At 39.2% G+C, this 25,202-nt stretch overlaps 9 non-coding genes across 9 annotated transcripts; 4 read left to right on the top strand and 5 right to left on the bottom strand.

Annotated features, from left to right (window-relative positions):
- Positions 1-9,359: 9,359 nt before the first annotated feature.
- LOC135008960 (U5 spliceosomal RNA) lies at positions 9,360-9,475 on the bottom strand. Its single transcript, XR_010208560.1, has one exon. It is a non-coding gene; the product is annotated as a U5 spliceosomal RNA (small nuclear RNA).
- Positions 9,476-9,750: 275 nt separating this feature from the next.
- On the bottom strand, positions 9,751-9,866 carry LOC135008941 (U5 spliceosomal RNA). The gene has a single exon (XR_010208542.1). It is a non-coding gene; the product is annotated as a U5 spliceosomal RNA (small nuclear RNA).
- A 274-nt stretch (positions 9,867-10,140) lies between these two features.
- LOC135008943 (U5 spliceosomal RNA) lies at positions 10,141-10,256 on the bottom strand. Its single transcript, XR_010208544.1, has one exon. It is a non-coding gene; the product is annotated as a U5 spliceosomal RNA (small nuclear RNA).
- A 286-nt stretch (positions 10,257-10,542) lies between these two features.
- On the bottom strand, positions 10,543-10,658 carry LOC135008906 (U5 spliceosomal RNA). Its single transcript, XR_010208508.1, has one exon. It is a non-coding gene; the product is annotated as a U5 spliceosomal RNA (small nuclear RNA).
- Positions 10,659-10,928: 270 nt separating this feature from the next.
- On the bottom strand, positions 10,929-11,044 carry LOC135008913 (U5 spliceosomal RNA). The gene has a single exon (XR_010208515.1). It is a non-coding gene; the product is annotated as a U5 spliceosomal RNA (small nuclear RNA).
- A 144-nt stretch (positions 11,045-11,188) lies between these two features.
- Positions 11,189-11,351, top strand: LOC135008776 (U1 spliceosomal RNA). Its single transcript, XR_010208423.1, has one exon. It is a non-coding gene; the product is annotated as a U1 spliceosomal RNA (small nuclear RNA).
- A 671-nt stretch (positions 11,352-12,022) lies between these two features.
- LOC135008594 (U1 spliceosomal RNA) lies at positions 12,023-12,186 on the top strand. Its single transcript, XR_010208248.1, has one exon. It is a non-coding gene; the product is annotated as a U1 spliceosomal RNA (small nuclear RNA).
- A 152-nt stretch (positions 12,187-12,338) lies between these two features.
- LOC135008885 (U1 spliceosomal RNA) lies at positions 12,339-12,501 on the top strand. The gene has a single exon (XR_010208497.1). It is a non-coding gene; the product is annotated as a U1 spliceosomal RNA (small nuclear RNA).
- Positions 12,502-13,172: 671 nt separating this feature from the next.
- Positions 13,173-13,336, top strand: LOC135008613 (U1 spliceosomal RNA). The gene has a single exon (XR_010208266.1). It is a non-coding gene; the product is annotated as a U1 spliceosomal RNA (small nuclear RNA).
- The last annotated feature ends 11,866 nt before the right edge of the window (positions 13,337-25,202 follow it).

Genomic DNA, 25,202 nt, shown 5'->3' with positions numbered 1-25,202 from the left:
AAAAGAGAGATATCGGCAAGGAAAAGCTGCATTGTACTTTTGCATTTTTCTCCCAAACGAAAGACACTAGAATGAAAATTTTAAAGCCTCCTGTTAGTGCTTCATCTACACGTTATAGCCCTGAATTTTCCAATGCCTAGCTCTTTGCAAAAGAGAGATATTGGCAAGGAAAAGCTGTATTGTACCTTTGCATTTTTCTCCCAAACGAAAGACACTAGAATGAAAATTTAAAAGCCTCCTGTTAGTGCTTCATGTACGCGGTATAGCCCTGAATTTTCCAATGCCTAGCTCTTTGCAAAAGAGAGATATCGGCAAGGAAAAGCTGTATTGTACCTTTGCATTTTTCTCCCAAACGAAAGACACTAGAATGAAAATTTTAAAGCCTCCTGTTAGTGCTTCATCTACACGTTATAGCCCTGAATTTTCCAATGCCTATCTCTTTGCAAAAGAGAGATATCGGCAAGGAAATGCTGTATTGTACCTTTGCATTTTTCTCCCAAACGAAAGACACTAGAATGAAAATTTTAAAGCCTCCTGTTAGTGCTTCATCTACACGTTATAGCCCTGCATTTTCCAATGCCTATCTCTTTGCAAAAGAGAGATATCGGCAAGGAAAAGCTGCATTGTACTTTTGCATTTTTCTCCCAAACGAAAGACACTAGAATGAAAATTTTAAAGCCTCCTGTTAGTGCTTCATCTACACGTTATTGCCCTGAATTTTCCAATGCCTAGCTCTTTGCAAAAGAGAGATATTGGCAAGGAAAAGCTGTATTGTACCTTTGCATTTTTCTCCCAAACGAAAGACACTAGAATGAAAATTTTAAAGCCTCCTGTTAGTGCTTCATCTACACGTTATAGCCCTGAATTTTCCAATGCCTATCTCTTTGCAAAAGAGAGATATCGGCAAGGAAAAACTGTATTGTACCTTTGCATTTTTCTCCCAAACGAAAGACACTAGAATGAAAATTTTAAAGCCTCCTGTTAGTGCTTCATCTACACGTTATAGCCCTGAATTTTCCAATGCCTATCTCTTTGCAAAAGAGAGATATCGGCAAGGAAAAGCTGTATTGTACCTTTGCATTTTTCTCCCAAACGAAGGACACTAGAATGAAAATTTTAAAGCCTCCTATTAGTGCTTCATCTACACGTTATAGCCCTGAATTTTCCAATGCCTATCTCTTTGCAAAAGAGAGATATCGGCAAGGAAAAGCTGTATTGTACCTTTGCATTTTTCTCCCAAACGAAGTACACTAGAATGAAAATGTTAAAGCCTCCTGTTAGTGCTTCATCTACACGTTATAGCCCTGAATTTTCCAATGCCTATCTCTTTGCAAAAGAGAGATATCGGCAAGGAAAAGCTGTATTGTACCTTTGCATTTTTCTCCCAAACGAAAGACACTAGAATGAAAATTTTAAAGCCTCCTGTTAGTGCTTCATCTACACGTTATAGCCCTGAATTTTCCAATGCCTATCTCTTTGCAAAAGAGAGATATCGGCAAGGAAATGCTGTATTGTACCTTTGCATTTTTCTCCCAAACGAAAGACACTAGAATGAAAATTTTAAAGCCTCCTGTTAGTGCTTCATCTACACGTTATAGCCCTGCATTTTCCAATGCCTATCTCTTTGCAAAAGAGAGATATCGGCAAGGAAAAGCTGCATTGTACTTTTGCATTTTTCTCCCAAACGAAAGACACTAGAATGAAAATTTTAAAGCCTCCTGTTAGTGCTTCATCTACACGTTATAGCCCTGAATTTTCCAATGCCTAGCTCTTTGCAAAAGAGAGATATTGGCAAGGAAAAGCTGTATTGTACCTTTGCATTTTTCTCCCAAACGAAAGACACTAGAATGAAAATTTTAAAGCCTACTGTTAGTGCTTCATCTACACGTTATAGCCCTGAATTTTCCAATGCCTAGCTCTTTGCAAAAGAGAGATATCGGCAAGGAAAAGCTGTATTGTACCTTTGCATTTTTCTCCCAAACGAAAGACACTAGAATGAAAATTTTAAAGCCTCCTGTTAGTGCTTCATCTACACGTTATAGCCCTGAATTTTCCAATGCCTATCTCTTTGCAAAAGAGAGATATCGGCAAGGAAAAGCTGTATTGTACCTTTGCTTTTTTCTCCCAAACGAAAGACACTAGAATGAAAATTTTAAAGCCTTCTATTAGTGCTTCATCTACACGTTATAGCCCTGAATTTTCCAATGCCTATCTCTTTGCAAAAGAGAGATATCGGCAAGGAAAAGCTGCATTGTACTTTTGCATTTTTCTCCCAAACGAAAGACACTAGAATGAAAATTTTAAAGCCTCCTGTTAGTGCTTCATCTACACGTTATAGCCCTGAATTTTCCAATGCCTAGCTCTTTGCAAAAGAGAGATATTGGCAAGGAAAAGCTGTATTGTACCTTTGCATTTTTCTCCCAAACGAAAGACACTAGAATGAAAATTTAAAAGCCTCCTGTTAGTGCTTCATCTACACGGTATAGCCCTGAATTTTCCAATGCCTAGCTCTTTGCAAAAGAGAGATATCGGCAAGGAAAAGCTGTATTGTACCTTTGCATTTTTCTCCCAAACGAAAGACACTAGAATGAAAATTTTAAAGCCTCCTGTTAGTGCTTCATCTACACGTTATAGCCCTGAATTTTCCAATGCCTATCTCTTTGCAAAAGAGAGATATCGGCAAGGAAATGCTGTATTGTACCTTTGCATTTTTCTCCCAAACGAAAGACACTAGAATGAAAATTTTAAAGCCTCCTGTTAGTGCTTCATCTACACGTTATAGCCCTGCATTTTCCAATGCCTATCTCTTTGCAAAAGAGAGATATCGGCAAGGAAAAGCTGCATTGTACTTTTGCATTTTTCTCCCAAACGAAAGACACTAGAATGAAAATTTTAAAGCCTCCTGTTAGTGCTTCATCTACACGTTATTGCCCTGAATTTTCCAATGCCTAGCTCTTTGCAAAAGAGAGATATTGGCAAGGAAAAGCTGTATTGTACCTTTGCATTTTTCTCCCAAACGAAAGACACTAGAATGAAAATTTTAAAGCCTCCTGTTAGTGCTTCATCTACACGTTATAGCCCTGAATTTTCCAATGCCTATCTCTTTGCAAAAGAGAGATATCGGCAAGGAAAAACTGTATTGTACCTTTGCATTTTTCTCCCAAACGAAAGACACTAAAATGAAAATTTTAAAGCCTCCTGTTAGTGCTTCATCTACACGTTATAGCCCTGAATTTTCCAATGCCTATCTCTTTGCAAAAGAGAGATATCGGCAAGGAAAAGCTGTATTGTACCTTTGCATTTTTCTCCCAAACGAAGGACACTAGAATGAAAATTTAAAAGCCTCCTGTTAGTGCTTCATCTACACGGTATAGCCCTGAATTTTCCAATGCCTATCTCTTTGCAAAAGAGAGATATCGGCAAGGAAAAGCTGTATTGTACCTTTGCATTTTTCTCCCAAACGAAAGACACTAGAATGAAAATTTTAAAGCCTCCTGTTAGTGCTTCATCTACACGTTATAGCCCTGAATTTTCCAATGCCTAGCTCTTTGCAAAAGAGAGATATTGTGCTTCCTAGCTGTTTTTTATAAAATCACTTAATTAAATCTAACTCTGATTACGTCAGAGAAGGCCAGGTACCCTACACCATAAGAGGGGGTTTGAAATTTTGACTTGTCTACTTAAAGATCACCAAAATCTGATGACAAGGTCAATTACATCCCTGGGTGGGATTGAACCTCCAACCTTTTGGTTAATAGCCCATGTAAGTGCAAGAAATCCTGAAGCACTCACTCATCATGGGAAAGTACCAATGTGTATCTTGATTATTGACTTTTTAAAGTTTTTCTAGGAAACGTTCTAGATGAATGATTATTAGCCTTTGTCAGTATTGACTTTTGCAAGGTGTCTCTGTGGCGCAATCAGTTAGTGTGTAAGGCTATTAACCAAAAGGTTGGTGGTTCAATCCCACCCAGGGACTTAATTGACCTTGTTATCAGATTTTGGTGATCTTTAAGTAGACAAGTCAAAATTTCAAACCCACTGTTATGGTGTAGGGTACCTGGCCTTCTCTGATGTTTAGATTTGATTCAGTGATTTTATAAAAACAGCTAGGAAGCACAATTTAGCAGTGGGTTGCAGAGAAAAAGAAATATGCTGGCAGAAAAATCCAATTGAGTGATTAAACAGCTCTTCATTTTCTGGCTTTATTTTTATACTAACAAATTTGTTCTCTGAAAAGTGTCCACAAAGCCAAGTCTCTGATTAACACCTTTGTAGGGATGGTTTTTCACCTATTACTAAATTAAACTTGCTTCATTGGAAAGGCAGCAAGATGCATCCTCATTTCAATGTCTACTGAAATAATACAGGTTGACACCAGGAAACATTAACGCCACTGCATCCTTGCTGCTTTCGCATGTGGAAGTCTGTTTAATGTGAAAACAAGGTGATATCTAATTAGCACACAGGTAAGGAATTAAGAAAATCTTTATTTAAGGGTGAAGATGTTTCTCACAAAATCGTTGCCCCAATGCATCATTGAAATTCAAGCTGGAAAGATGATTTTAATATATCACTTGTACATTTTGCATTGCTCTTCTGGTGACAATGTAGTTTGTTTTGTCAATTACCATTTTAATAATCGGGTAAAGAAAATTAATTGGATTTTTGAAAGAAAACAATACTGTCAATATACTATTAAAACAAATTAAAATGGTAAAAGTTATTGTACTTTAAGTAAAAATAAAAGAGCAAAAATATCAATCCCAGTTTTTGATTACTTTAATTAACAAAAAAAAATGCACATAGCAGAGGATAGTTTCGATCAATCAACCTCTGGGTTATGGGCCCAGCATGCTTCCATTGCACTACTCTGCTGCTCATGGAAGTGTAAGAGATCCTGAAGACTAAATTGATTAAAGGCCTAAAAGTACTGGACTATAAGGAAAGACTTACTAGGCTGAATATTTATACACTAGAAAAGAGGTGCCTAAGAGGAGATATTATTAATATCTTCAAATATGTAAAGATACATAACAAAGAGTTATCAGAGGAATTATTTATTAAACGAACACGTGGTCACTCGCTGCGACTGGAGGAAAGTTCAGAACGCAATGGAGGAAAGGTTTCTTCACTGTTAGGGCAATCAGGATGTGGAATTCCCTGCCAGGGAAGGTGGTAATGGCGGACTCTGTAATTGGATTTAAAAAAGGAATGGATACATTTCTGAATGAAAAAGCTATCCAAGGTTATAATACTTAAAATATCAACATGGTTAATCCGGGGGTAACATGAGTTATAGTAGCTAACTAGTCATAAAACATTATACAGCAAGTATGTAGAATCATCACAACTTAAAACAGGTTGAACACGATGGGCAATTTGCCTCTATTCAACCTCAAAAACTATGTTACTATATTACTATGTTATTGTAGTATACAGAACACCACAATGCAATGAGCAGTGATAGTGAGCACTGATGAGGATACTAGAACTGACACTGAGCAGCAAGATGCAGCACTGGACTATTAGTAATGTACTGTAGTATGCTGAGCACCACAATGCAGCACAAGACAATGAGCAGTGATACTGAGCACTGATGAGGATACTACTGAGAACTGACACTGAGCAGGAGAGACACACTACTAGTATTACTGAGCAGCAATAAGTAACCACTGATACTGAGCACTGATATTGAGATTTCCACTGAGAGAACATAGCCACGTCCTCTCCGCTCTCTCTTCAATGCACGAGTAAAAATGGCAGCAACGCGCAGCTCTTTATATGGAATCCGAATCTCGCGAGAATCCGACAGCGGGATGATGACATTTTCCCTTGTTCAGGTTTTCCGAGTCAGGCGGGAACAACCGAGCCTGCCTCGGACCAGTGTAAACAACGTGGAGTTCGTGGGGAATTCGGTTCTCGGAGAACCGAACCCGCTCCTCTCTACCTTATACCCATCAATTTTTTTATTTTCAATCTAAGCCCCTGCAGTTTTCTGTAAGCATCTGCTTCGCTATGATGATCAACAAGTCACAAGGGCAAACACTCAGGGTTTGAGGCGTAGATCTTAGGACCAGCTGCTACAAGCATGGCAGAGGTGTCACTATCACTGGTGACACCCAGAGAGGTGGCGAGGGAGATTGTAATGCAGTGCGCGCAGATAAGCAGCGCAATGGTAAAAAGGAGGCATGGTTTCATAGGTAGGGGCGTGGCCTGGTGGCCTGAATCTACATTTTGTTGCTCCGGGTGTCCCGGGGGTTGGGGGCTGCACCCGGGGACTAGTGTGTGAGCGGTGCTGGCTCCTGCACAGTGACAGGGCATGGCCACCCAGCATGACGCCTCCCTTCTTGACCATGCTGTAATTGCAGTCGCACTGCAGTTCAGCGTGATCATAAAAAATGGTGTAGGCTCCTGCTGGTGCAGACTGTATGTGCGCGCAGGAAGCCGCCACCATTTTTGTGATCACAGCGGCTGAATGTGATGTCATACAGCCGCTGTGACCACGCCCCCTGTGTCTCCTCCGTTGCAGACCCCATTTTGAAGCCTTGCCCCCGCACCGCTCCATCCCTGACTTGGAAATGGAGTGTTGCTGACCCACCTCTCCCCCCCTTCCCCGCCCCGATTGACAGGCAGAGGCGATCACATTCTCTGCGGGGTGCCGCAGAAAATGCAGGCACATGCGTATGCTCTTAGCAATTTTTGCAGTTGGATCGCTTATTGCGATTGCAATCCAACCTGAATCAGGCCCTATTACCTATCACAATGCGCTGCGGGCAGTACAAAATTGGGTTAATATAGGAGAAAAACCCCCAGACCTGTGCTCCTTAACTGTACCTGGTGGCTAGTGGAGCGGCTGCCCAGTAATCAGTGTCCACCGCAGTGCGCACACGGCCCACCCCCTACGGCCTCGCTCCCCTTCATCAGCGGCCTCGTGATCCGGAAGGGTGGTGTGTGTGTGACTGACCTTAGGATGAAACCGGAGCCTCCGCTGCAGTGACCCAGCAACCAGGGCACGGGAGTATACAGCGCCGCTGGGAGTGATGAAGCTGCAGTAAAGATGTCTATTAGGCCTAGCCTGCTGCAGCCCTTGTAGATTCTCATAAAACAAGTTCTTCTTTTCTTGTCAAAATTAATAGCTAAGAATAGGCTGCCTGAGGCAGGCCCCTGTTAATTGGCCTGCTACTGAAGGCACCAACTACAAACTGAGCTCCCTGTTCATGGAAGCGGGGTTATAGAGGAGAATGCACTGAGCTTCTTGGGAACAGTCAAAAGCTTTGAGCCGGTTGGTGCCTCAGATCAAGATCCTACTCTACACCCCAATGTGAATCCTTGTGGAGTCCAGTGTACCCCACAGAAGAAATTAATGTGTCACACCCATTGGCAGCAACCTTAGAATAGCTGCTGACGGGCACAATTGAGAAAGGAAGGGGGGGGGGGGACATTTGAATCCAGCACATAGATGCAATTCAAATATGTAATTTGTACCTTCCTATTTTAAAATATAATGGATGAACCTCACCCTGTGAGAACAATCTTCATGATCAAGAGATCTAATATGTAAAATAAGTATGAGTTGGGATAGGGCTGGGGAGGGTGGCAGCTCGGGCAGCCCCTCCCCCGTCAAGTTAAGGAGATTCAACTGAGGAAGCACAAGGGAACTCTCGTCTGGGGACAACAACTGCAGGGAGACCACATCTTTTCAGATGAACATGGGAGGGCGGAAGGCTGCCTAATACTGAAGCACCATCAAATATCAAACCATATCCAACAACTAGTACAAGCATTCCTGGGGGAAGGTCTGCAGCAGACGGATTTGCATACGGTGATGTCATCCAAGCAGTGGGCCAAAGTTGGCTGGAACCCTCATCTGCATATAAAAAGAGAAAAGGGGCATGCAGGGCATGGCGGCCTTTTGCAGTGCTTGGATGACCCCTAGTTCGCATTAAACACCCCCACCCTCCTTTGGTGTGGGGCTCATGTTGGCCATGCCCCATCCCCTGAAGCATTCATGCTGATTTCTTGCAGCAGCTGGGCACTGTAACAGCTCCAGAGCTGCTCTGTAAGGCAAGTAAAAGGGTGTGGGCCCTGCAGCACCACCTGTAGTTCGCATTGTGCGTTGGAAGGCACAAAGTAAGCAGACGGGAGGAGAAGTCAGGATAGTACACAAGGGCATCCTTTTCTCTTAGTCCGTAGAGGATGCTGGGGTCACATTAAGAACCATGGGGTATAGACGGGATCCGCAAGAGACATGGGCACTTTAAGACTTTCAAAGGGTGTGAACTGGCTCCTCCCTCTATGCCCCTCCTCCAGACTCCAGTTATAGGAACTGTGCCCAGGGAGACGGACATTTCGAGGAAAGGATTTATTGTTAAACTAAGGTGAGCATCTTACCAGCTCACACCTTAAGCATGCCGCAGAACGTGGCATTCAACAGAACACAAGCCAACGGCATGAACAATTGCAGCAAAAAGCTGACCAGAACCGTAACACAACATGTGTATAACCACAAGTAATAACTGCAGACACAGTATGGACTGGGACGGGTGCCCAGCATCCTCTACGTACTAAGAGAAAAGGATTTACCGGTAGGTATTAAAATCCTATTTTCTCATACGACCTAGAGGATGCTGGGGTCACATTAAGAACCATGGGGTTATACCAAAGCTCTTGAACGGGTGGGAGAGTGCGTACGACTCTGCAGCACCGAATGACCCAACTTGAGGTTATCATCAGCCAAGGTATCAAACTTGTAAAACTTAGCAAAAGTGTTTACTAAATAGCTGCTCGGCAAAGTTGCAATGCCGAGACTCCCCGACCAGCTGCCCAGGATGAACCCACCTTTCTAGTAGAATGGGTCTTCACCTAATTCAGTAACGGCAATCCTGCCGTGGAATGAGCATGCTGAATCTTACCACAGATCCAGCGCATAATGGTCTGCATGGAAGCAGGACACCCAATCATGTTGGGAGCATACAGGACAAACAGAGCCTCTGTTTTCCTAATCTGAACCGTTCTGGTGACATAAATTTTCAAAGTTCTGACCACAGCCAGAGACTTTGACTCAACGAAGGTGTCAGTGGCCAAAGGCACCATGTGGAAAGATGAACCACCTTCGGCAGAAATTGTTGACGTGTCCTCAATTCTGCTCTATCTTCATGAAAGATCAAATAAAGGCTCTTGTGATACTGCATGGTTTGTACTGTTTTCCATGTGCTCCCAGATCTTTCAAGCAAGTAGCATGGTCAAGAAAGTTCTGTTTGAAAAGAAACAAACATTTACTGTCATTGTTATGCAAATAAACTTACATTAAAGCTAACAAGAAAGCACACTCGTTCTGTCTTTAAACTGATAAAAGAAACCCCAATAATATGGGGCATGCAAAAATTGAGATAAAACTCAGTTTTGCTCCTCTCCACGGAAATCTTTAATAAAAGGCGAAATATTTGTTAGTTCTGAAGAGAAACCAGAGCATGACCAAGATTCCACCTGTCGCCTGAGTGCCATGCCAGCAGTTCTCATTCAGCTCAAAGTGAGCACCCAATTTGAATGAAAGAAAGCAGATTTCTCACCAGGCTTCCCCTTGCTATAAACATGGTTTGTACTCTTTTCCATGTGCTCCCAGATCTTTCAAACAATTAGTGTGGTCAAGAAAGTTCTGTTTGAAAAGAAACAAACATTTACTGTCATTTCTATGCAAATGAGCTTACATTAAAGCACACTCGTTCTATCTTTAAACCAATAAAATAAAACCCCAATAAGATGGGGCATGCAAAAATTGAGATAAAACTCAGTTTTGCTCCTCTCCACGGAAATCTTTAGTAAAAGGCGAAAGATTTGTTCGTTCTGAAGAGAAACCACAGCATGACCAAGATTCTACCTGTCGCCTGAGTGCCATGCCAGCAGTCCTCATTCAGCTCAAAGTGAGCACCCAATTTGAAAGAAAGAAAGCAGATTTCTCACCAGGCTTCCCCTTGCTATAAACATGGTTTGTACTCTTTTCCATGTGCTCCCAGATCTTTCAAGCAATTAGTATAGTCAAGAAAGTTCTGTTTGAAAAGAAACAAACATTTACTGTCATTTCTACGCAAATGAGCTTACATTAAAGCACACTCGTTCTATCTTTAAACTGATAAAAGAAACCCCAATAAGACGGGGCATGCAAAAATTGAGATAAAACTCAGTTTTGCTCCTCTCCATGGAAATCTTTAGTAAAAGGCGAAAGATTTGTTCGTTCTGAAGAGAAACCAGAGCATGACCAAGATTCCACCTGTCGCCTGAGTGCCGTGCCAGCAGTCCTCATTCAGCTCAAAGTGAGCACCCAATTTGAAAGAAAGAAAGCAGATTTCTCACCAGGCTTCCCCTTGCTATAAGCATGGTTTGTACTCTTTTCCATGTGCTCCCAGATCTTTCAAGCAATTAGTATGGTCAAGAAAGTTCTGCTTGAAAAGAAACAGACATTTATTGTCATTGTTATGCAAATAAACTTACATTAAAGCTAACAAGAAAGCACACTCGTTCTGTCTTTAATCCGATAAAAGAAACCCCAATAATATGGGGCATGCAAAAATTGAGATAAAACTCAGTTTTGCTCCTCTCCACGGAAATCTTTAGTAAAAGGCGAAAGATTTGTTCGTTCTGAAGAGAAACCAGAGCATGACCAAGATTCCACCTGTCGCCTGAGTGCCGTGCCAGCAGTCCTTATTCAGATCAAAGTGAGCGCCCAATTTGAAAGAAAGCAGATTTCTCACCTGTCTTCTCCTTGCTATAAGCATGGTTTGTACTGTATTCCATGTGCTCCCAGATCTTTCAAGCAAGTAGCATGGTCAAGAAAGTTCTGTTTGAAAAGAAACAAACATTTACTGTCATTTCTATGCAAATGAGCTTACATTAAAGCACACTCATTCTATCTTTAAACCGATAAAAGAAACCCCAAAAAGATGGGGCATGCAAAAATTGAGATAAAACTCGGTTTTGCTCCTCTCCACGGAAATCTTTAGTAAAAGGCGAAAGATTTGTTCGTTCTGAAGAGAAACCAGAGCATGACCAAGATTTTTATCTGAAAATATGTGTTCTCCCTGCAGTTGTTGTCCCCAGATGAGAGTTCCCTTGTGCTGCCTCAGTTGAATCTCCTTTACTTGACAGGGGGATGCTCGAGCAGCGACCCTCCCCAGCTCTAGCCCAACTCCTACTTACCTGCCAGGTGAGATACTATGATCATGAAGGTGCTTCTCCCAGGGCAAGGCTCACCCATTGCACTCTGGGTGTGCTGCTTCTGCGATTTCCCCAAATGTGGGAAACTTGACTGCATAATTTGTGTTTCCCCTGGTCGGCTCTCGTATAATTCAGATCTCTTTGTCTCAGGTCTCTCTCCAGCCTAGTTTGCTGTTTGTTTCTACTTCTCTTTTCTTGAGCCGCTCCCTTCTATGCCCTTGCGCACTATCCTGACTTCTCCCGTCTGCTTACTTCGTGCCTTCCAACGCACAATGCAAACTACAGGTAGTGCTGCAGGACCCACACCCTTTTACTTGCCTTACAGAGCGTCTCTGGAGCAGTTACAGTGCCCAGCTGCTGCAAGAAATCAGCTTGAATGCTTCAGGGGCTGGGGAATAGCCAACATGAGCCCCACACCGAAGGAGGGTGGAGGTGTGTAATGCGAACTAGGGGTCATCCAAGCGCCGCAAAAGGCCGCCATGCCCTGCACGCCCCTTGTCTCTTTTCATATGCAGACGAGGGTTGAAGCCAACTTTGACCCACTGTTTGGATGACATCACCATATGCAAATCCATCTGCTGCAGGCCTTCCCCCAGGAATGCTTGCACTAGTTGTTGCATTTGGTTTGTTGTTTGGGGGTGCTTCAGTATTAGGCAGCCTTCTGCCCTCCCATGTTCATCTGAAAATATGTGTTCTCCCTGCAGTTGTTGTCCCCAGATGAGAGTTCCCTTGTGCTGCCTCAGTTGAATCTCCTTTACTTGACAGAGATGTGCCTGAGCAGCGGCCCTCCCCAGCCCTATCCCAAATCATACTTATTTTGCATAGGCGATACCATGGTCATGAAGATTGTTCTCCCAGGGTGAGGTTCATTCATTGCATTCTGGGTATGCTGACCCCTGTGATTTCCCCAAATGTGGGAAACTCGACTGCATTATTTGTGGTAGTGGGGGACTGTGTTTGTGCTTTCCTCTGGTCAGCTCTGGTAAAAATCAGATTTCTTTATCTCAGATCTTCCTCTAGCCTTGTTCTTCTTTCGAGAGTTCCCTTGTGCTGCCTCAGTTGGATCTCTTTCACTTGACAGGGGGGTGCCCGAGCAGCGACCCTCCCCAGCTCTAGCCCAACTCCTACTTACCTGCCAGGTGAGATACTATGATCATGAAGGTGCTTCTCCCAGGGCAAGGCTCACCCATTGCACTCTAGTTGTGCTGCCCCTGTGATTTCCCCAAATGTGGGAAACTTGACTGCATAATTTGTGTTTCCCTTGGTCGGCTCTCGTATAATTCAGATCTCTTTGTCTCAGGTCTCTCTCCAGCCTAGTTTGCTGTCTGTTTCCACTTCTCTTTTCTTGAGCCGCTCCCTTCTATGCCCTTGCGCACTATCCTGACTTCTCCCGTCTGCTTACTTCGTGCCTTCCAACGCACAATGCAAACTACAGGTAGTGCTGCAGGGCCCACACCCTTTTACTTGCCTTACAGAGCAGCTCTGGAGCAGTTACAGTGCCCAGCTGCTGCAAGAAATCAGCTTGAATGCTTCAGGGGCTGGGGCATAGCCAACATGAGCCCCACACCGAAGGAGGGTGGAGGTGTGTAATGCGAACTAGGGGTCATCCAAGCGCCGCAAAAGGCCGCCATGCCCTGCACGCCCCTTTTCTCTTTTCATATGCAGACGAGGGTTGAAGCCAACTTTGACCCACTGCTTGGATGGCATCACCATATGCAAATCCATCTGCTGCAGGCCTTCCCCCAGGAATGCTTGCACTAGTTGTTGCATTTGGTTTGTTGTTTGGGGGTGCTTCAGTATTAGGCAGCCTTCTGCCCTCCCATGTTCATCTGAAAATATGTGTTCTCCCTGCAGTTGTTGTCCCCAGATGAGAGTTCCCTTGTGCTGCCTCAGTTGAATCTCCTTTACTTGACAGAGATGTGCCTGAGCAGCGGCCCTCCCCAGCCCTATCCCAAATCATACTTATTTTGCATAGGAGAGACCATGGTCTTGAAGATTGTTCTCCCAGGGTGAGGTTCATTCATTGCATTCTGGGTATGCTGACCCATGTGATTTCCCCAAATGTGGGAAACTCAACTGCATTATTTGTGGTAGTGGGGGACTGTGTTTGTGCTTTCCTCTGGTCAGCTCTAGTAAAAGTCAGATTTCTTTGTTTCAGTTCTTCCTCTAGCCTTGTTCTTCTTTCGAGAGTTCCCTTGTGCTGCCTCAGTGTGTATGGTTATTAATCAAAAGGTTGGTGGTTCAATACCACTAAGGGACGTAATTGACCTTGTTATCAGATTTTGGTGATATTTAAGTAGACAAGTCAAAATTTCAAACCCCCTGTTATGGTGTAGGGTACCTGGCCTTCTCTGATGTAATCAGAGTTAGATTTGATTCAGTGATTTTATAAAAACAGCTAGGAAGCACAATTTAGCAGTGGGTTGCAGAGAAAAAGAAATATGCTGGCAAAAAAATCCAATTGAGTGATTAAACAGCTCTTCATTTTCTGGCTTTATTTTTATGCTAACAAATTTGTTCTCTGAAAAGTGTCCACAAAGCCAAGTCTCTGATTAACACCTTTGTAGGGATGGTTTTTCACCTATTACTAAATTAAACTTGCTTCATTGGAAAGGCAGCAAGATGCATCCTCATTTCAATGTCTACTGAAATAATACAGGTTGACACCAGGAAACATTAACGCCACTGCATCCTTGCTGCTTTCGCATGTGGAAGTCTGTTTAATGTGAAAACAAGGTGATATCTAATTAGCACACAGGTAAGGAATTAAGAAAATCTTTATTTAAGGGTGAAGGTGTTTCTCACAAAATCGTTGCCCCAATGCATCATTGAAATTCAAGCTGGAAAGATGATTTTAATATATCACTTGTACATTTTGTATTGCTCTTCTGGTGACAATGTAGTTTGTTTTTGTCAATTACCATTTTAATAATAGGGTAAAGAAAATTAAGTGGATTTTTGAAAGAAAACAATACTGTCAATATACTATTAAAACAAATTAAAATGGTAAAAGTTAGTGTACTTTAAGTAAAAATAAAAGAGCAAAAATATCAATCCCAGTTTTGGATTACTTTAATTAACAAAAAAAATGCATATAGCAGAGGATAGTTTCAATCTGCCTACCTCTGGGTTATGGGCCCAGCATTTTTCCATTGCAGTACTCTGCTGCACATGTAAGTGCAAGAGATCCTGAAGCACTCACTCATCATGGGAAAGTACCAATGTGTTTCTTCGTTGGTTGATGGAAGAAACATCTTACAAAAACTCTCCAGATTATTGACTTTTTAAAGTTTTTCTAGGAAACGTTCTAGATGAATGCTTATTAGCCTTTGTCAGTACGTACGTTTGTAAAGTGTCTCTGTGGCGCAATCTGTTAGTGTGTTTGGTTATTAATCAAAGGGTTGGTGGTTCAATCCCACCCAGGGATGTAATTGACCTTGTTATCAGATTTTGGTGATCTTTAAGTAGACAAGTCAAAATTTCAAACCCCCTTCTTATGGTGTAGGGTACCTGGCCTACTCTGATGTAATCAGAGTTAGATTTGAATCAGTGATTTTATAAAAAAAAACAGCTAGGAAGCACAATTTAGCAGTGGGTTGCAGAGAAAAAGAAATATGCTGGCAGAAAAATCCAATTGAGTGATTAAACAGCTCTTCATTTTCTGGCTTTATTTTTATGCTAACAAATTTGTTCTCTGAAAAGTGTCCACAAAGCTAAGTCTCTGATTAACACCTTTGTAGGGATGGTTTTTCACCTATTACTAAATTAAACTTGCTTCATTGGAAAGGCAGCAAGATGCATCCTCATTTCAATGTCTACTGAAATAATACAGGTTGACACCAGGAAACATTAACGCCACTGCATCCTTGCTGCTTTCGCATGTGGAAGTCTGTTTAATGTGAAAACAAGGTGATATCTAATTAGCACACAGGTAAGGAATTAAGAAAATCTTTATTTAAGGGTGAAGATGTTTCTCACAAAATCGTTGCCCCAATGCATCATTGAAATTCAAGCTGGAAAGATGATTTTAATATATCACTTGTACATTTTGTATTGCTCTTCTGGTGACAATGTAGTTTGTTTTTGTCAATTACCATTTTAATAATCGGGTAAAGAAAATTAATTGGATTTTTGAAAGAAAACAATACTGTCAATATACTATTAAAACAAATTAAAATGGTAAAAGTTATTGTACTTTAAGTAAAAATAAAAGAGCAAAAATATCAATCCCAGTTTTGGATTACTTTAATTAACAAAAAAAAAAATGCATATAGCAGAGGATAGTTTCAATCTGCCTACCTCTGGGTTATGGACCCAGCATGCTTCCATTACAGTACTCTGCTGCACATGTAAGTGCAAGAGGTCCTGAAGCACTCACTTATCATGGGAAAGTACCAATGTGTTTCTTCATTGGTTGATGGAAGAAACATCTTACAAAAACTCTCCACATTATTGACTTTTTAAAATGTTTCTAGGAAACGTTCTAGATGAATGCTTATTAGCCTTTGTCAGTATATACTTTTGCAAAGTGTCGCTGTGGCGCAATCAGTTAGTGTGTATGGTTATTAACCAAAAGGTTGGTGGTTCAATCCCACCCAGGGACGTAATTGACCTTGTTATCAGATTTTGGTGATCTTTAAGTAGACAAGTCAAAATTTCAAACCCCCTGTTATGGTGTAGGGTACCTGGCCTTCTCTGATGTAATCAGAGTTAGATTTGATTCAGTGATTTTATAAAAACAGCTAGGAAGCACAATTTAGCAGTGGGTTGCAGAGAAAAAGAAATATGCTGGCAAAAAAATCCAATTGAGTGATTAAACAGCTCTTCATTTTCTGGCTTTATTTTTATGCTAACAAATTTGTTCTCTGAAAAGTGTCCACAAAGCCAAGTCTCTGATTAACACCTTTGTAGGGATGGTTTTTCACCTATTACTAAATTAAACTTGCTTCATTGGAAAGGCAGCAAGATGCATCCTCATTTCAATGTCTACTGAAATAATACAGGTTGACACCAGGAAACATTAACGCCACTGCATCCTTGCTGCTTTCGCATGTGGAAGTCTGTTTAATGTGAAAACAAGGTGATATCTAATTAGCACACAGGTAAGGAATTAAGAAAATCTTTATTTAAGGGTGAAGGTGTTTCTCACAAAATCGTTGCCCCAATGCATCATTGAAATTCAAGCTGGAAAGATGATTTTAATATATCACTTGTACATTTTGTATTGCTCTTCTGGTGACAATGTAGTTTGTTTTTGTCAATTACCATTTTAATAATCGGGTAAAGAAAATTAATTGGATTTTTGAAAGAAAACAATACTGTCAATATACTATTAAAACAAATTAAAATGGTAAAAGTTATTGTACTTTAAGTAAAAATAAAAGAGCAAAAATATCAATCCCAGTTTTGGATTACTTTAATTAACAAAAAAAAATGCATATAGCAGAGGATAGTTTCAATCTGCCTACCTCTGGGTTATGGGCCCAGCATTTTTCCATTGCAGTACTCTGCTGCACATGTAAGTGCAAGAGATCCTGAAGCACTCACTCATCATGGGAAAGTACCAATGTGTTTCTTCGTTGGTTGATGGAAGAAACATCTTACAAAAACTCTCCAGATTATTGACTTTTTAAAGTTTTTCTAGGAAACGTTCTAGATGAATGCTTATTAGCCTTTGTCAGTATGTACGTTTGTAAAGTGTCTCTGTGGCGCAATCTGTTAGTGTGTTTGGTTATTAATCAAAGGGTTGGTGGTTCAATCCCACCCAGGGATGTAATTGACCTTGTTATCAGATTTTGGTGATCTTTAAGTAGACAAGTCAAAATTTCAAACCCCCTTCTTATGGTGTAGGGTACCTGGCCTACTCTGATGTAATCAGAGTTAGATTTGAATCAGTGATTTTATAAAAAAAACAGCTAGGAAGCACAATTTAGCAGTGGGTTGCAGAGAAAAAGAAATATGCTGGCAGAAAAATCCAATTGAGTGATTAAACAGCTCTTCATTTTCTGGCTTTATTTTTATGCTAACGAATTTGTTCTCTGAAAAGTGTCCACAAAGCCAAGTATCTGATTAACATATTTGTAGGGATGGTTTTTCACCTATTACTAAATTAAACTTGCTTCATTGGAAAGGCAGCAAGATGCATCCTCATTTCAATATCTACTGAAATAATACAGGTTGACACCCGGAAACATTAACGCAACTGCATCCTTGCTGCTTTCTCATGTGGAAGTCTGTTTAATGTGAAAACAAGGTGATATCTAATTAGCACACAGGTAAGGAATTAAGAAAATCTTTATTTAAGGGTGAAGATGTTTCTCACAAAATCGTTGCCCCAATGCATCATTGAAATTCAAGCTGGAAAGATGATTTTAATATATCACTTGTACATTTTGTATTGCTCTTCTGGTGACACTGTAGTTTGTTTTTGTCAATTACCATTTTAATAATCGGGTAAAGAAAATTAATTGGATTTTTGAAAGAAAACAATACTGTCAATATACTATTAAAACAAATTAAAATGGTAAAAGTTATTGTACTTTAAGTAAAAAAAAAAGCTAAAATATCAATCCCTGTTTTGGATTATTTTAATGAACAAAAAAAAATGCATATAGCAAAGGATAGTTTCAATCTGCCTACCTCTGGGTTATGGGCCCAGCATGCTTCCATTGCAGTACTCTGCTGCACATGTAAGTGCAAGAGATCCTGAAGCACTCACTCATCATGCGAAAGTAACAATGTGTTTCTTCATTGGTTGCTGGAAGAAACATCTTACAAAAACTCTCCAGATTATTGACTTTTTAAAGTTTTTCTAGGAAACGTTCTAGATGAATGCTTATTAGTCTTTGTCAGTATGTACTTTTCGCAAAGTGTCTCTGTGGCGCGATCGGTTAGTGTGTTCAGCTATTAATCAAAAGGTTGGTGGTTCAATCCCATCCAGGGACGTAATTGACCTTGTGATCAGATTTTGGTAATATTTAAGTAGACAAGTCAAAATTGCAAACCCCCTCTTATGGTGTAGGGTACCTGGCCTTCTCTGATGTAATCAGAGTTAGATTTGATTAAGTGATTTTATAAAAAAAACAGCTAGGAAGCACAATTTAGCAGTGGGTTGCAGAGAAAAAGAAAAATGCTGGCAGAAAAATCCAATTGAGTGATTAAACAGCTCTTCATTTTCTGGCTTTATTTTTATGATAACAAATTTGTTCTCTGAAAAGTGTCCACAAAGCCAAGTATCTGATTAACATCTTTGTAGGGATGGTTTTTCACCTATTACTAAATTAAACTTGCTTCATTGGAAAGGCAGCAAGATGCATCCTCATTTCAATATCTACGGAAATAATACAGGTTGACACCAGGAAACATTAACGCCACTGCATCTTTGCTGTTTTCTCATGTGGAAGTCTGTTTAATGTGAAAACAAGGTGATATCTAATTAGCACACAGGTAAGGAATTAAGAACATCTTTATTTAAGGGTGAAGATGTTTCTCACAAAATCGTTGCCCCAATGCATCATTGAAATTCAAGCTGGAAAGATGATTTTAATATATCACTTGTACATTTTGTATTGCTCTTCTGGTGACAATGTAGTTTGTTTTTGTCAATTACCATTTTAATAATCGGGTAAAGAAAATTAATAGGATTTTTGAAAGAAAACAATACTATTAAAACAAATTAAAATGGTAAAAGTTATTGTACTTTAAGTAAAAATAAAAGAGCAAAAATATCAATCCCAGTTTTGGATTACTTTAATTAACAAAAAAAATGCATATAGCAGAGGATAGTTTCAATCTGCCTACCTCTGGGTTATGGACCCAGCATGCTTCCATTACAGTACTCTGCTGCACATGTAAGTGCAAGAGATCCTGAAGCACTCACTCATCATGGGAAAGTACCAATGTGTTTCTTCATTGGTTGATGGAAGAAACATCTTACAAAAACTCTCCACATTATTGACTTTTTAAAATGTTTCTAGGAATCATTCTAGATGAATGCTTATTAGCCTTTGTCAGTAAGTACTTTTGCAAAGTGTCGCTGTGGCGCAATCAGTTAGTGTGTAAGGCTATTAACCAAAAGGTTGGTGGTTCAATCCCACCCAGGGACTTAATTGACCTTGTTATCAGATTTTGGTGATCTTTAAGTAGACAAGTCAAAATTTCAAACCCACTGTTATGGTGTAGGGTACCTGGCCTTCTCTGATGTTTAGATTTGATTCAGTGATTTTATAAAAACAGCTAGGAAGCACAATTTAGCAGTGGGTTGCAGAGAAAAAGAAATATGCTGGCAGAAAAATCCAATTGAGTGATTAAACAGCTCTTCATTTTCTGGCTTTATTTTTATACTAACAAATTTGTTCTCTGAAAAGTGTCCACAAAGCCAAGTCTCTGATTAACACCTTTGTAGGGATGGTTTTTCACCTATTACTAAATTAAACTTGCTTCATTGGAAAGGCAGCAAGATGCATCCTCATTTCAATGTCTACTGAAATAATACAGGTTGACACCAGGAAACATTAACGCCACTGCATCCTTGCTGCTTTCGCATGTGGAAGTCTGTTTAATGTGAAAACAAGGTGATATCTAATTAGCACACAGGTAAGGAATTAAGAAAATCTTTATTTAAGGGTGAAGATGTTTCTCACAAAATCGTTGCCCCAATGCATCATTGAAATTCAAGCTGGAAAGATGATTTTAATATATCACTTGTACATTTTGTATTGCTCTTCTGGTGACAATGTAGTTTGTTTTTGTCAATTACCATTTTAATAATCGGGTAAAGAAAATTAATTGGATTTTTGAAAGAAAACAATACTGTCAATATACTATTAAAACAAATTAAAATGGTAAAAGTTATTGTACTTTAAGTAAAAATAAAAGAGCAAAAATATCAATCCCAGTTTTGGATTACTTTAATTAACAAAAAAAAATGCATATAGCAGAGGATAGTTTCAATCTGCCTACCTCTGGGTTATGGACCCAGCATGCTTCCATTACAGTACTCTGTTGCACATGTAAGTGCAAGAGGTCCTGAAGCACTCACTTATCATGGGAAAGTACCAATGTGTTTCTTCATTGGTTGATGGAAGAAACATCTTACAAAAACTCTCCACATTATTGACTTTTTAAAATGTTTCTAGGAATCGTTCTAGATGAATGCTTATTAGCCTTTGTCAGTATGTTCTTTTGCAAAGTGTTGTTTTGGCGCAATCAGTTAGTGTGTAAGGCTATTAACCAAAAGGTTGGTGGTTCAATCAGGACTTAATTGACCTTGTTATCAGATTTTGGTGATCTTTAAGTAGACAAGTCAAAATTTCAAACCCCCTGTTATGGTGTAGGGTACCTGGCCTTCTCTAATGTAATCAGAGTTAGATTTGATTCAGTGATTTTATAAAAACAGCTAGGAAGAACAATTTAGCAGTGGGTTGCAGAGAAAAAGAAATATGCTGGCAGAAAAATCCAATTGAGTGATTAAACAGCTCTTCATTTTCTGGCTTTATTTTTACACTAACAAATTTGTTCTCTGAAAAGTGTCCACAAAGACAAGTCTCTGATTAACACCTTTGTAGGGATGGTTTTTCACCTATTACTAAATTAAACTTGCTTCATTGGAAAGGCAGCAAGATGCATCTTCATTTCAATGTCTACTGAAATAATACAGGTTGACACCAGGAAACATTAACGCCACTGCATCCTTGCTGCTTTCGCATGTGGAAGTCTGTTTAATGTGAAAACAAGGTGATATCTAATTAGCACACAGGTAAGGAATTAAGAAAATCTTTATTTAAGGGTGAAGATGTTTCTCACAAAATCGTTGCCCCAATGCATCATTGAAATTCAAGCTGGAAAGATGATTTTAATATATCACTTGTACATTTTGTATTGCTCTTCTGGTGACAATGTAGTTTGTTTTTGTCAATTACCATTTTAATAATCGGGTAAAGAAAATTAAGTGGATTTTTGAAAGAAAACAATACTATTAAAACAAATTAAAATGGTAAAAGTTATTGTACTTTAAGTAAAAATAAAAGAGCAAAAATATCAATCCCAGTTTTGGATTACTTTAATTAACAAAAAAAATGCATATAGCAGAGGATAGTTTCAATCTGCCTACCTCTGGGTTATGGACCCAGCATGCTTCCATTACAGTACTCTGCTGCACATGTAAGTGCAAGAGATCCTGAAGCACTCACTCATCATGGGAAAGTACCAATGTGTTTCTTCATTGGTTGATGGAAGAAACATCTTACAAAAACTCTCCACATTATTGACTTTTTAAAATGTTTCTAGGAATCATTCTAGATGAATGCTTATTAGCCTTTGTCAGTAAGTACTTTTGCAAAGTGTCGCTGTGGCGCAATCAGTTAGTGTGTAAGGCTATTAACCAAAAGGTTGGTGGTTCAATCCCACCCAGGGACTTAATTGACCTTGTTATCAGATTTTGGTGATCTTTAAGTAGACAAGTCAAAATTTCAAACCCACTGTTATGGTGTAGGGTACCTGGCCTTCTCTGATGTTTAGATTTGATTCAGTGATTTTATAAAAACAGCTAGGAAGCACAATTTAGCAGTGGGTTGCAGAGAAAAAGAAATATGCTGGCAGAAAAATCCAATTGAGTGATTAAACAGCTCTTCATTTTCTGGCTTTATTTTTATACTAACAAATTTGTTCTCTGAAAAGTGTCCACAAAGCCAAGTCTCTGATTAACACCTTTGTAGGGATGGTTTTTCACCTATTACTAAATTAAACTTGCTTCATTGGAAAGGCAGCAAGATGCATCCTCATTTCAATGTCTACTGAAATAATACAGGTTGACACCAGGAAACATTAACGCCACTGCATCCTTGCTGCTTTCGCATGTGGAAGTCTGTTTAATGTGAAAACAAGGTGATATCTAATTAGCACACAGGTAAGGAATTAAGAAAATCTTTATTTAAGGGTGAAGATGTTTCTCACAAAATCGTTGCCCCAATGCATCATTGAAATTCAAGCTGGAAAGATGATTTTAATATATCACTTGTACATTTTGTATTGCTCTTCTGGTGACAATGTAGTTTGTTTTTGTCAATTACCATTTTAATAATCGGGTAAAGAAAATTAATTGGATTTTTGAAAGAAAACAATACTGTCAATATACTATTAAAACAAATTAAAATGGTAAAAGTTATTGTACTTTAAGTAAAAATAAAAGAGCAAAAATATCAATCCCAGTTTTGGATTACTTTAATTAACAAAAAAAAATGCATATAGCAGAGGATAGTTTCAATCTGCCTACCTCTGGGTTATGGACCCAGCATGCTTCCATTACAGTACTCTGTTGCACATGTAAGTGCAAGAGGTCCTGAAGCACTCACTTATCATGGGAAAGTACCAATGTGTTTCTTCATTGGTTGATGGAAGAAACATCTTACAAAAACTCTCCACATTATTGACTTTTTAAAATGTTTCTAGGAATCGTTCTAGATGAATGCTTATTAGCCTTTGTCAGTATGTTCTTTTGCAAAGTGTTGTTTTGGCGCAATCAGTTAGTGTGTAAGGCTATTAACCAAAAGGTTGGTGGTTCAATCCCACCCAGGGACTTAATTGACCTTGTTATCAGATTTTGGTGATCTTTAAGTAGACAAGTCAAAATTTCAAACCCCCTGTTATGGTGTAGGGTACCTGGCCTTCTCTAATGTAATCAGAGTTAGATTTGATTCAGTGATTTTATAAAAACAGCTAGGAAGCACAATTTAGCAGTGGGTTGCAGAGAAAAAGAAATATGCTGGCAGAAAAATCCAATTGAGTGATTAAACAGCTCTTCATTTTCTGGCTTTATTTTTATGCTAACGAATTTGTTCTCTGAAAAGTGTCCACAAAGCCAAGTATCTGATTAACATATTTGTAGGGATGGTTTTTCACCTATTACTAAATTAAACTTGCTTCATTGGAAAGGCAGCAAGATGCATCCTCATTTCAATATCTACTGAAATAATACAGGTTGACACCCGGAAACATTAACGCCACTGCATCCTTGCTGCTTTCTCATGTGGAAGTCTGTTTAATGTGAAAACAAGGTGATATCTAATTAGCACACAGGTAAGGAATTAAGAAAATCTTTATTTAAGGGTGAAGATGTTTCTCACAAAATCGTTGCCCCAATGCATCATTGAAATTCAAGCTGGAAAGATGATTTTAATATATCACTTGTACATTTTGTATTGCTCTTCTGGTGACACTGTAGTTTGTTTTTGTCAATTACCATTTTAATAATCGGGTAAAGAAAATTAATTGGATTTTTGAAAGAAAACAATACTGTCAATATACTATTAAAACAAATTAAAATGGTAAAAGTTATTGTACTTTAAGTAAAAAAAAAAGCTAAAATATCAATCCCTGTTTTGGATTATTTTAATGAACAAAAAAAAATGCATATAGCAAAGGATAGTTTCAATCTGCCTACCTCTGGGTTATGGGCCCAGCATGCTTCCATTGCAGTACTCTGCTGCACATGTAAGTGCAAGAGATCCTGAAGCACTCACTCATCATGCGAAAGTAACAATGTGTTTCTTCATTGGTTGCTGGAAGAAACATCTTACAAAAACTCTCCAGATTATTGACTTTTTAAAGTTTTTCTAGGAAACGTTCTAGATGAATGCTTATTAGTCTTTGTCAGTATGTACTTTTCGCAAAGTGTCTCTGTGGCGCGATCGGTTAGTGTGTTCAGCTATTAATCAAAAGGTTGGTGGTTCAATCCCATCCAGGGACGTAATTGACCTTGTGATCAGATTTTGGTAATATTTAAGTAGACAAGTCAAAATTGCAAACCCCCTCTTATGGTGTAGGGTACCTGGCCTTCTCTGATGTAATCAGAGTTAGATTTGATTAAGTGATTTTATAAAAAAAACAGCTAGGAAGCACAATTTAGCAGTGGGTTGCAGAGAAAAAGAAAAATGCTGGCAGAAAAATCCAATTGAGTGATTAAACAGCTCTTCATTTTCTGGCTTTATTTTTATGATAACAAATTTGTTCTCTGAAAAGTGTCCACAAAGCCAAGTATCTGATTAACATCTTTGTAGGGATGGTTTTTCACCTATTACTAAATTAAACTTGCTTCATTGGAAAGGCAGCAAGATGCATCCTCATTTCAATATCTACGGAAATAATACAGGTTGACACCAGGAAACATTAACGCCACTGCATCTTTGCTGTTTTCTCATGTGGAAGTCTGTTTAATGTGAAAACAAGGTGATATCTAATTAGCACACAGGTAAGGAATTAAGAACATCTTTATTTAAGGGTGAAGATGTTTCTCACAAAATCGTTGCCCCAATGCATCATTGAAATTCAAGCTGGAAAGATGATTTTAATATATCACTTGTACATTTTGTATTGCTCTTCTGGTGACAATGTAGTTTGTTTTTGTCAATTACCATTTTAATAATCGGGTAAAGAAAATTAATAGGATTTTTGAAAGAAAACAATACTATTAAAACAAATTAAAATGGTAAAAGTTATTGTACTTTAAGTAAAAATAAAAGAGCAAAAATATCAATCCCAGTTTTGGATTACTTTAATTAACAAAAAAAATGCATATAGCAGAGGATAGTTTCAATCTGCCTACCTCTGGGTTATGGACCCAGCATGCTTCCATTACAGTACTCTGCTGCACATGTAAGTGCAAGAGATCCTGAAGCACTCACTCATCATGGGAAAGTACCAATGTGTTTCTTCATTGGTTGATGGAAGAAACATCTTACAAAAACTCTCCACATTATTGACTTTTTAAAATGTTTCTAGGAATCATTCTAGATGAATGCTTATTAGCCTTTGTCAGTAAGTACTTTTGCAAAGTGTCGCTGTGGCGCAATCAGTTAGTGTGTAAGGCTATTAACCAAAAGGTTGGTGGTTCAATCCCACCCAGGGACTTAATTGACCTTGTTATCAGATTTTGGTGATCTTTAAGTAGACAAGTCAAAATTTCAAACCCACTGTTATGGTGTAGGGTACCT

Source organism: Pseudophryne corroboree, unplaced genomic scaffold (genome assembly GCF_028390025.1).
Source record: "Pseudophryne corroboree isolate aPseCor3 unplaced genomic scaffold, aPseCor3.hap2 scaffold_223, whole genome shotgun sequence".
NCBI lineage: Eukaryota > Metazoa > Chordata > Amphibia > Anura > Myobatrachidae > Pseudophryne > Pseudophryne corroboree.
Note: the sequence above shows the minus strand (reverse complement) of the source record. Positions and strands in the feature narration are given on the sequence as shown.